This window comes from Psammomys obesus, unplaced genomic scaffold (genome assembly GCF_907164565.1).
Source record: "Psammomys obesus unplaced genomic scaffold, mPsaObe1.curated_primary_1811, whole genome shotgun sequence".
Lineage (NCBI taxonomy): Eukaryota > Metazoa > Chordata > Mammalia > Rodentia > Muridae > Psammomys > Psammomys obesus.
The window spans coordinates 98132-106412 of NW_026595981.1; the positions used below are offsets into that span (position 1 = coordinate 98132).

General features: G+C 39.8%; 1 non-coding gene across 1 annotated transcript; it reads right to left on the minus strand.

Annotated features, from left to right (window-relative positions):
- Nucleotides 1-7702: 7702 nt before the first annotated feature.
- Nucleotides 7703-7809, minus strand: LOC129686599 (U6 spliceosomal RNA). Its single transcript, XR_008721653.1, has one exon. It is a non-coding gene; the product is annotated as a U6 spliceosomal RNA (small nuclear RNA).
- Nucleotides 7810-8281: the final 472 nt, after the last annotated feature.

The following is an 8281-nucleotide window of genomic DNA, read 5'->3' on the forward strand; positions in this document are numbered from 1 at the left end:
CAGGGATAGTTCTTCTTGGAGGCTCTATGGAGAAACTATTCCATGTCTGTAGTTGTACTGGATCCTGGCATTCCTTGACTTGCTGTCACACCCCTGTAATTCCCATTCCCCATGACTTCCATCAATATGTTGTCTTGTCTTCTACAATAATGTCTTCAAGGCTGTCAGAACTGGTTATTGTTAAATGAGAAACCCAGTTCTGTCTCCGATGTATTAACTCCATCTCTCCGTCCCCAAATCCTCAGCACATTGCCTTCCAGTTTACCCACCACACCACTTCCAGAATCGTTTCTTAGATCCCAAGCCATGCTTCCAGTTTCTGCTCTGACAAGGCTTCTGCAGAAAAGTACTACATTCCCAAGGACTCATTAGGGAGCTAAGTCTAAAGAAGCTTTCCCTCTACTCCTGCCTCCCTCCCAGGGCCTCTTCTTGCTCTCAGGTTCAAGTTAAGTCTGAAAAGCCTCTTCTCAAAGGCCCTGGGGTGACATCTGAGAAAGAAAACATCTCCATGGGAAGCCCCATTTTAGTCTCCCACTGTTCCTCTGCTTCCAGGAGTCAATAAAGACATAGTCACATGCTCTGGGCTGCAGTGACTCTGTTGTTCTATGGGACTTGCCCCATCTGCCTTCACTTCACCTGCCTTAGGCTGGAGCATGAGAAAAGCTCAACAGCTGAGAGCGGGAGACATTGTGATGGAGCTAAGGGCTGAGATGTTGTTTGTTTGTTTGTTTGTTTGTTTGTTTTTTAACATCTCCCTCCTAATTCTTCTTCTTTTCATAGGAGGGCCAACTTCCAAGTCCCCAGAGAATGACACTGCTGTTACACAGGACATACCAGCTTGCTTTTTCTTCACTTGTACCCCAGTCATGCAGCCCCTCCCCTGCTCTCTGGTTGGATAGCAGAGTCTGTGCAGCATCTCCTCCTCTTCCAGGACGTCTCGCTGGTTCAATGTCCATTCCAGATGGGTATGCTCACAAGTCCTTTGGCTCTTATAAAACAGAGAAAGGACTTCTGCCATCATGACCTCAAACATAAAGCTGCTATGAACATAACTGAGCAAATATCCTTGTTGTATAGTGGAGCATCTTTTGGGTATATACCCAGGAGTGGTATAGCTGGGTCTTGAGTTTGCACTATTCCTAACTTTCTGAGAAAGTGCTGGGTTGATGTCCAAAGTGGTTGTACAAGTTTGCATTCCAATCAGCAATGGAGGAGAGTTCCCTTTTCTCCACATGTTTGCCAGCATGTGTTGTCACTTGAGTTTTTGATCTTAGCCATTATGGGTGTAAGGTGGAATCTCAGGGTCATTTTGATTTCCCAGATGACTAAGGACGTTGAGCATTTCTTTAAGTGTTTCTCTGCCACTTGATATTCCTCTGTTGAAAATTCTATGTTTAACTCTGTTTAATTCCATTTTTAATTGGATTACTTGGTTTGTTGGTACTTAACTTCTTAAGTTCTTTATATATTCTAGATATTAGCCCTCTGTCAGATGTAGGATTGCTGAAGATATTTTCTGTAGGCTGTTGTTTTGTTCTGTTGACAGTGTCCTATGTTTTACAGAAGCTTTACAGTTTCATGAGGTCTCATTTATTGATTTTTTTAACTTAGAGCCTGAGCTGTTGGTATTCTGCTCAGGAAGTTGTTTCCTGTGCCAATGAGTTCAAGGCTCTTCCCTCACTTTTTCTTTTGATAGGTTTAGTGTATCTGGTTTTATGTTGAGGTCTTTGATCCACTTGGACTTTAGTTATGTGCAGCGTGATAAATATGGATCTATTTGCAGTTTTCTACATGTAGACATCCCGTTAGACCAGCACCATTTGTTAAAGGTGCTGTCTTTTTTCTATTGCATGGTTTTGTCTTCTTTGCCAAAAATCAAGTATCCGTAGGTGTGTAGGTTTATTTCTGGGTCTTCTATTCAATTCCATTGATCTACCATTCTGTTCCTATGCCAGTACCCATGCAGTTTTTATTACTGTCGCTCTATAGTACAGCTTGAGATCAGGGATGGAGTTGCCTCCAAAAGATGTTTTACTGTACAGGTTATTTTAGCTATTCTGGGTGTTTCAGTTTTCCATATGAAATTGAGAATTTTTCTTTCAAGGTCTGTAAAGAATTGTGTTGATATTTTTATGGGAATTGCATTCAATCTGTAGATTGCTTTTAGCAAGATGGCCATCTTCACTATCTTAATCCTACTTATCCATGAGCATGGGAGATCTTTCCATCTTCTGATATCTTCTTCTATTTCTTTCTTCAGAGACTTGAAGTTGTTTTTGTTTTTTGTTTTTATAAAAGTCTTTCAAGGTACTTTATGTTATCTGCTGCTTTTATGATGGGTGTTGTTCCCTATCTTTCTCAGCCTTTTTGTCTTTCATATACAGGAGAGTTACTGGTTTGTTTGTTTGTTTGTTTGTTTGTGTTAATTTTGTATCCAGCCACTTCAGCCACTTTGCTGAAGCTCTTTATCAGTTGAAGGAGTTCTCTGGTAGAATTTTGGGGGTCACTCAGGTATACTATCATCATCTGAGAACAGAACAGAATAAAGTAATACTTTGACTTCTTCCTTTCCAATTTCTATCCCCTTGATCTCCTTTAGTTGCCTTATTGCTCTAGCTAAGACTTCATGTACTATGTTGAAAAGATACAGTGAGAGTAGGCAGCCTTATCTTTTTCCTGATTTCAGTGGGATTGATTTAAGTTTCTCTCCTTTTAGTTTGATGTTGGCTATAGGCTTGCTGTACATTGGCTTTACTATGTTTAGGTATGTGCCTTGTATCCCTGATCTCTCTAAAACATTGGACATGAATGGGTGTTGGATTTCTCAAATGCTTTTGAAGCCTAATTGGTCATGATGGATGTTATCTTTGATGTGTTCTTGGATTCAGTTTGTGAACATTTTATTGCGTATTTTTGTGTCAGTGTTCATAAGGGAGATTGTTCTGAAGTTCTGTTTTTTTGTTGGGTCTTTGCGCTGTTTAGGTATCAAGGTAACTATGGCCTCATAGAATGAGGTTGGTAATGTTCCTTCTGTCTCTCTCTTTTTTTTTATTAATTACACTTTATTTACTTTGTATCCCCCCTGTACTTCACTCCCTCCTCCCCTCTCAATCCCTCCTTTCCTCCCCCTTCTCCACGCATGTCCCTCCCCCAGTCCACTGGTAAGGGAGGTCTTCTTTTCCTTTCTTCTGATCCTAGTCTGTTAGGTCTTATCAGGAGTGGCTGCATTGTCTTCCTCTGTGGCCTGGTAAGGCTGCCCCCCCATCAAGCGGAGGTGATCAAAGAGCAGGCCAATCAGTTCATGTCAGAGACAGTCACTGTTCCCATTACTATGGAACCCACTTGGAGACTGAACTGTCATGGGCTACATCTGTGCAGGAGGTCTAGGTTATCTCCATGCATGGTACTTGGTTGGAGTATCAGTCTCAGGGAAGACCCCTGTGCTCAGATTTTTTGGTTCTGTTGCTCTCCTTGTGGGGCTTCTGTCTTTTCCAGATTTTGCTATTTCCTACTTCTTTCATAAGATTCCCTGCATTCTACCCAAAGGTTGGTCATAAGTCTCAGCATCTGCTTTGATAGTCTACAGGGCAGAGCCTTTCAGAGGCCCTCTGTGGTGGCTCCTAACTTATTCCCTCTTTTCTCCTTTTCTGATGTCCATCCTCTTTGGCTTTCTGGACGGTGATTGAGCATTTTAGCCAAAGTCCTCCCTCTTGATTAGTTTCTTTAGGTGTACATATTTTAGTAGGTTTATCCTATATTATATGTTTATATGAGTGTGTGTGTCTTTCTGCTTCTGGGATAGCTCACTCAGGGTGATCTTTTCCAGTTCCCACCATTTACCTGCAAATTTCAAGATTTCCTTGTTTTTAATTGCTGAGTAGATGGACCATACTTTCTGTATCCATTCCTCAGGTGAGGGGCATCTTGGTTGTTTCCAGCTTCTGGCTATTATAAATAAAGCTGCTACAAACATGGTTGAGCAAATATCCCTATTGTGTACTTGAGCCTCTTTTGGATATATGCCTAGAAGTGGTATAGTTGGATCTTGAGGAAGTGCTATTCCTAATTGTCTGAGAACGTACCAGATTGATTTCCAGAGTGGTTGTACAAGTTTACATTCCCACCAGCAATGGAGGAGGGTTCCCCTTTCTCCACAACCTCTACAGCATGTGCTGTCACTTGAGTTTTTGATCTTAGCCATTCTGATGGGTGTAAGGTGAAATCTCAGGGTCGTTTTGATTTGCATTTCCCTGATGACTAATGACGTTGAACATTTCTTTAAGTGTTTCTCTGCCATTCAATATTCCTCTATCAAGAATCCTCTGTTTAGTTCTGTTTCCCATTTTTTAATTGGATTACTTAATTTGTTGCTTTTTAACTTCTTTAGTTCTTTATTGAAGGAGATCAAGGGGATAGAAATCGGAAAGAAAGAAGTCAAAGTATCACTATTTGCAGATGATATGATAGTATACCTGAGTGACCCCAAAAATTCTACCAGGGAACTCCTACAGCTGATAAACACCTTCAGCAAGGTGGCTGGATACAAAATTAACTCAAAAAAAAAATCAGTATCCCTCCTATATACAAAAGACGAAAGGGCTAAGAAAGAAATTAGGGAAACAACACCGTTCACAATAGCCACAAAAGACATAAAGTACCTTGATGTGACCCTAACCAAACAAGTCAAAGACTTTTATGAAAAAAATTTCAAGTCTCTGAAGAAAGAATTAGAAGAAGATATCAGAAGATGGAAAGATCTCCCATGCTCATGGCTTGGCAGGATTAACATAGTAAAAATGGCCATCTTACCAAAAGCAATCTACAGATTCAATGCAATTCCCATCAAATTACCAACACAATTCTTTACAGACCTGGAAAGAAAAATTCTCAATTTCATATGGAATAACAAGAAACCCAGAATTGCTAAAACAATCCTCTACAATAAAAGATCTTCTGGAGGTATCTCCATCCCTGATCTCAAGCTGTACTATAGAGCAACAGTAATAAAAACTGCATGGTACTGGTATAGGAACAGAATGGTGGATCAATGGAATCGAATAGAAGACCCTGAAATAAACCTACACACTTATGGACACCTGATTTTTGACAAAGATGCCAAAACCATACAATGGAAAAAATATAGCATCTTCAACAAATGGTGCTGGTCTAACTGGATGGCTACATGTAGAAAAATGCAAATAGATCCACACTTACCACCTGCACAAAACTAAAGTCCAAGTGGATCAAAGACCTCAATATAAAACCAGACACACTAAACCTGTTAGAAGAAAAAGTGGGGAAGAGCCTTGAACTCATTGGCACGGGAGACAACTTCCTGAACAGAACACCAACAGCACAGGCTCTAAGAGCAACAATCAATAAATGGGACCTCATGAAACTGAAAAGCTTCTGTAAAGCAAAGGACACTGTCCTCAGAACAAAACGACAGCCTACAGATTGGGAAAGGATCTTCACCAACCCTATATCTGACAGAGGGCTTCTGTTTCTCTTTTGTGGAATAATTTAAAGAGTATTGGTGTTGTATCTTCTTTGAAGGTCTGGTGGAATTCTGTGCTGAAACCACCTGGCCCTGGGCTTTTTGTGGATGGGAGACTGTTGATGACAGCTTCTATTTCCTTAGGGGATATAGGACTATTTCATTTATTTACCTGATCTTGATTTAGCTTTGGTAAATGGAATCTATCAAAAAAAATTGTCCATTTCAATTAGGTTTTCAAATTTTGTTGCATGATTTTTTTTTATTTCCTCAGTGTCTGTTGTTATGTCCCCTTTTCATTTCTGATTTTGTTGATTTGGATAGTGTCTCTGCCTTTTAGTTAGTTTGGCTAAAGGTGTGTATATCTTGTTGATTTTCTCAAAGAACCAACTGTTGGTTTCATTGATTCTTTGAATTGTTCTCTTTGTTTCTAATCTATTGATTTCAGCCCTGAGTTTGATTATTTCCAGCCGTCTGCTCTTCTTTAGTGTGTCTGCTTCTTCTTCTTTTTTTTAATCTAGTGTTTTCAGGTGTGCCATTAAGCTTCTTGCACGAGATGTCTCCAATTTCTTTCTGAAGGCACTTAGTGCTATGAACTTTGCTCTTGGCACTGCTTTCATTGTGTCCCATAAGTCTGAGTAAGTTATGCCTTCATTTTCATTGGATTCTAGGAAGTCTTTAATTTCTTTCTTTATTTCTTCCCTGACCCAGATGTTGTTGAATAGAGAGTTGTTCACTTACCTTGTGTGTGTAGGCTTTTTGTTATTTCTGTTATTGTTGAGGTCTAGTTTTAGACCATGGTGGTCTCATATGATACAAGGGATTATTTCAATCTTTTTGTATCTGTTGAGGCTTGCTTTGTGTCCGACAAAGCAATTGTCAATTTTGGAGAAGGTTCCATGAGGTGCTGAGAAGAAGGTATAGTCTTTTGTGTTTGGGTGAAAAGTTCTGTAGACATCTATTAGGTCCATCTGATTTAAGACCTCTGTAAATGTCATTATTTCTGTTTAGCTTCTGTATTGATGATCTGTCCCTTGGTGAGAGTGGGGTGTTTAATCTCCCCCTCAAACTTCTCAAACCCAGAGATCCATCTGCTTCTGCTTCCCAAGTATGCACAATCATGCCCAGCTCCTTCCTTCCTTCTCTCTCTCTTTCTCTCTGTGTGTGTGTGTGTGTGTGTGTGCATGTGTGTGCGCCTGTATGCCTGTGTGCAGGTGCCTAAAGAGGCCAGAAGAGGGGTTGCTATTCACTAGAAACTGGAGTTACACGAAGTGGTGAGTCACCTTATGTGGATCCTGGGATCAATGTGTGATTTAAGCTTTAATAATGTTTTGTTGTTGTTGTTGTTGTTGTTTTAACAAATGCAGAAGCCCTTGTGTTTAGGGCATAGATGTTCAGGATTGCGATTTTTCCTTTGATAACAATGAAGTGTACGTCACCATCTCTTTTGATTAATTTTGGTTGAAAGTCTATTTTATTAGATATTAAACTGGTTACTCAAGATTGTTTTTTGGGTCTGTTTGCTTGGAACACCTTTTTCCAGGCCTTTACTCTGAGGTATGTCTGTCTTTATTGCAGAGATGTGGGTTTTTTGAATGCAGCAGAATGTTGGATCCAATTTCTGGAACCATTCTGCCAGTCTGTGTCTTTTTATTGGAGAGTTGAATCCATTGATGTTGATAGATAATAGTGACCAATGATTAGTTTCTTCCATTGTGGAGTTGGTGGTGATTGTGTGTTTGTGTGCTTGTTTTCTTTTGCTTTTTTTGTGACAGGTATCTTTATCCTGTGTTTTCTTGGGTGAAACTGATCTCCTTGTATTGGAGTTTTTCTTCTAGTATCTTTTGTAGGGCTGGGTTGGTGTGTATATATTGTTTAAACTTAGTTGTGTATGGAATATTTTTTCTCCATCTATGTTGATTGAAAGTTTTGCTTGGTATAGTAGTCTGGGTTGGCATCTGTGTTCTCTTGGTGTCTTCATGACATCTTCCCAGGCCTTTTTGGCCTTCATAGTCTCTGCTGAGAAGTCTGGTGTGATTCTGATAGGTCTGCCTTTATGTGTTACTTGGCTTTTTTCCCTTGCCACTTTTAATATTAAAAAATATGGAATGCGAGTGGGAAAGTGGGATTGGGAGGAGACCAAGGAGGGGACTGCAGCAGGGATACAAATTGAATAAATTGTAATAAATAATAATAATTAAAAACTTAAATATGGAATGCTTCAGGAACTCGCATGTCATCCTTGTGCAGGTGCCATGCTAATCTTCTCTGTATCGTTCCAATTTTAGTATATGTGCTGCCAAAGAGAGCACTTGTGTATATTTCTTCACCACATTGTCATTCTTTTTTTAAGCTAGGATCATTTCTTTATTACTCTTAGACACTTACTTTTGACTGGACTCAGAAGTAGATACTCTCAAGGACAGCCTACATCTCTTGCAATCTGTTCTTGGCATTTTCCTCTGGCTTTCTTCATTCTCTTGCCCAAAAGATTAGCATATTCTGTGGCCTCCTCTTGTGTTTCTTAGTGTTTTTTTTTTTCTTCAGAGCAATATGTTGACATTTATGTTTCAGGACACATGGAGTAACAAGGTGGTGATCCTTGGGTACTTTGGTCCTGCGTTTCTTACTTTCTTCATTAAAAGACTTTCTGACAACACACTGGTGAACATCATCTTTAGAGAGATTCCAAAACTTTCTCATTTGCTAGCTCCTTTAGGTCCCAACCAAAGAGGCACAGTAGTGTCTGTCCATCCAGAAACATTCTCCTCTCCTTTTATTAAA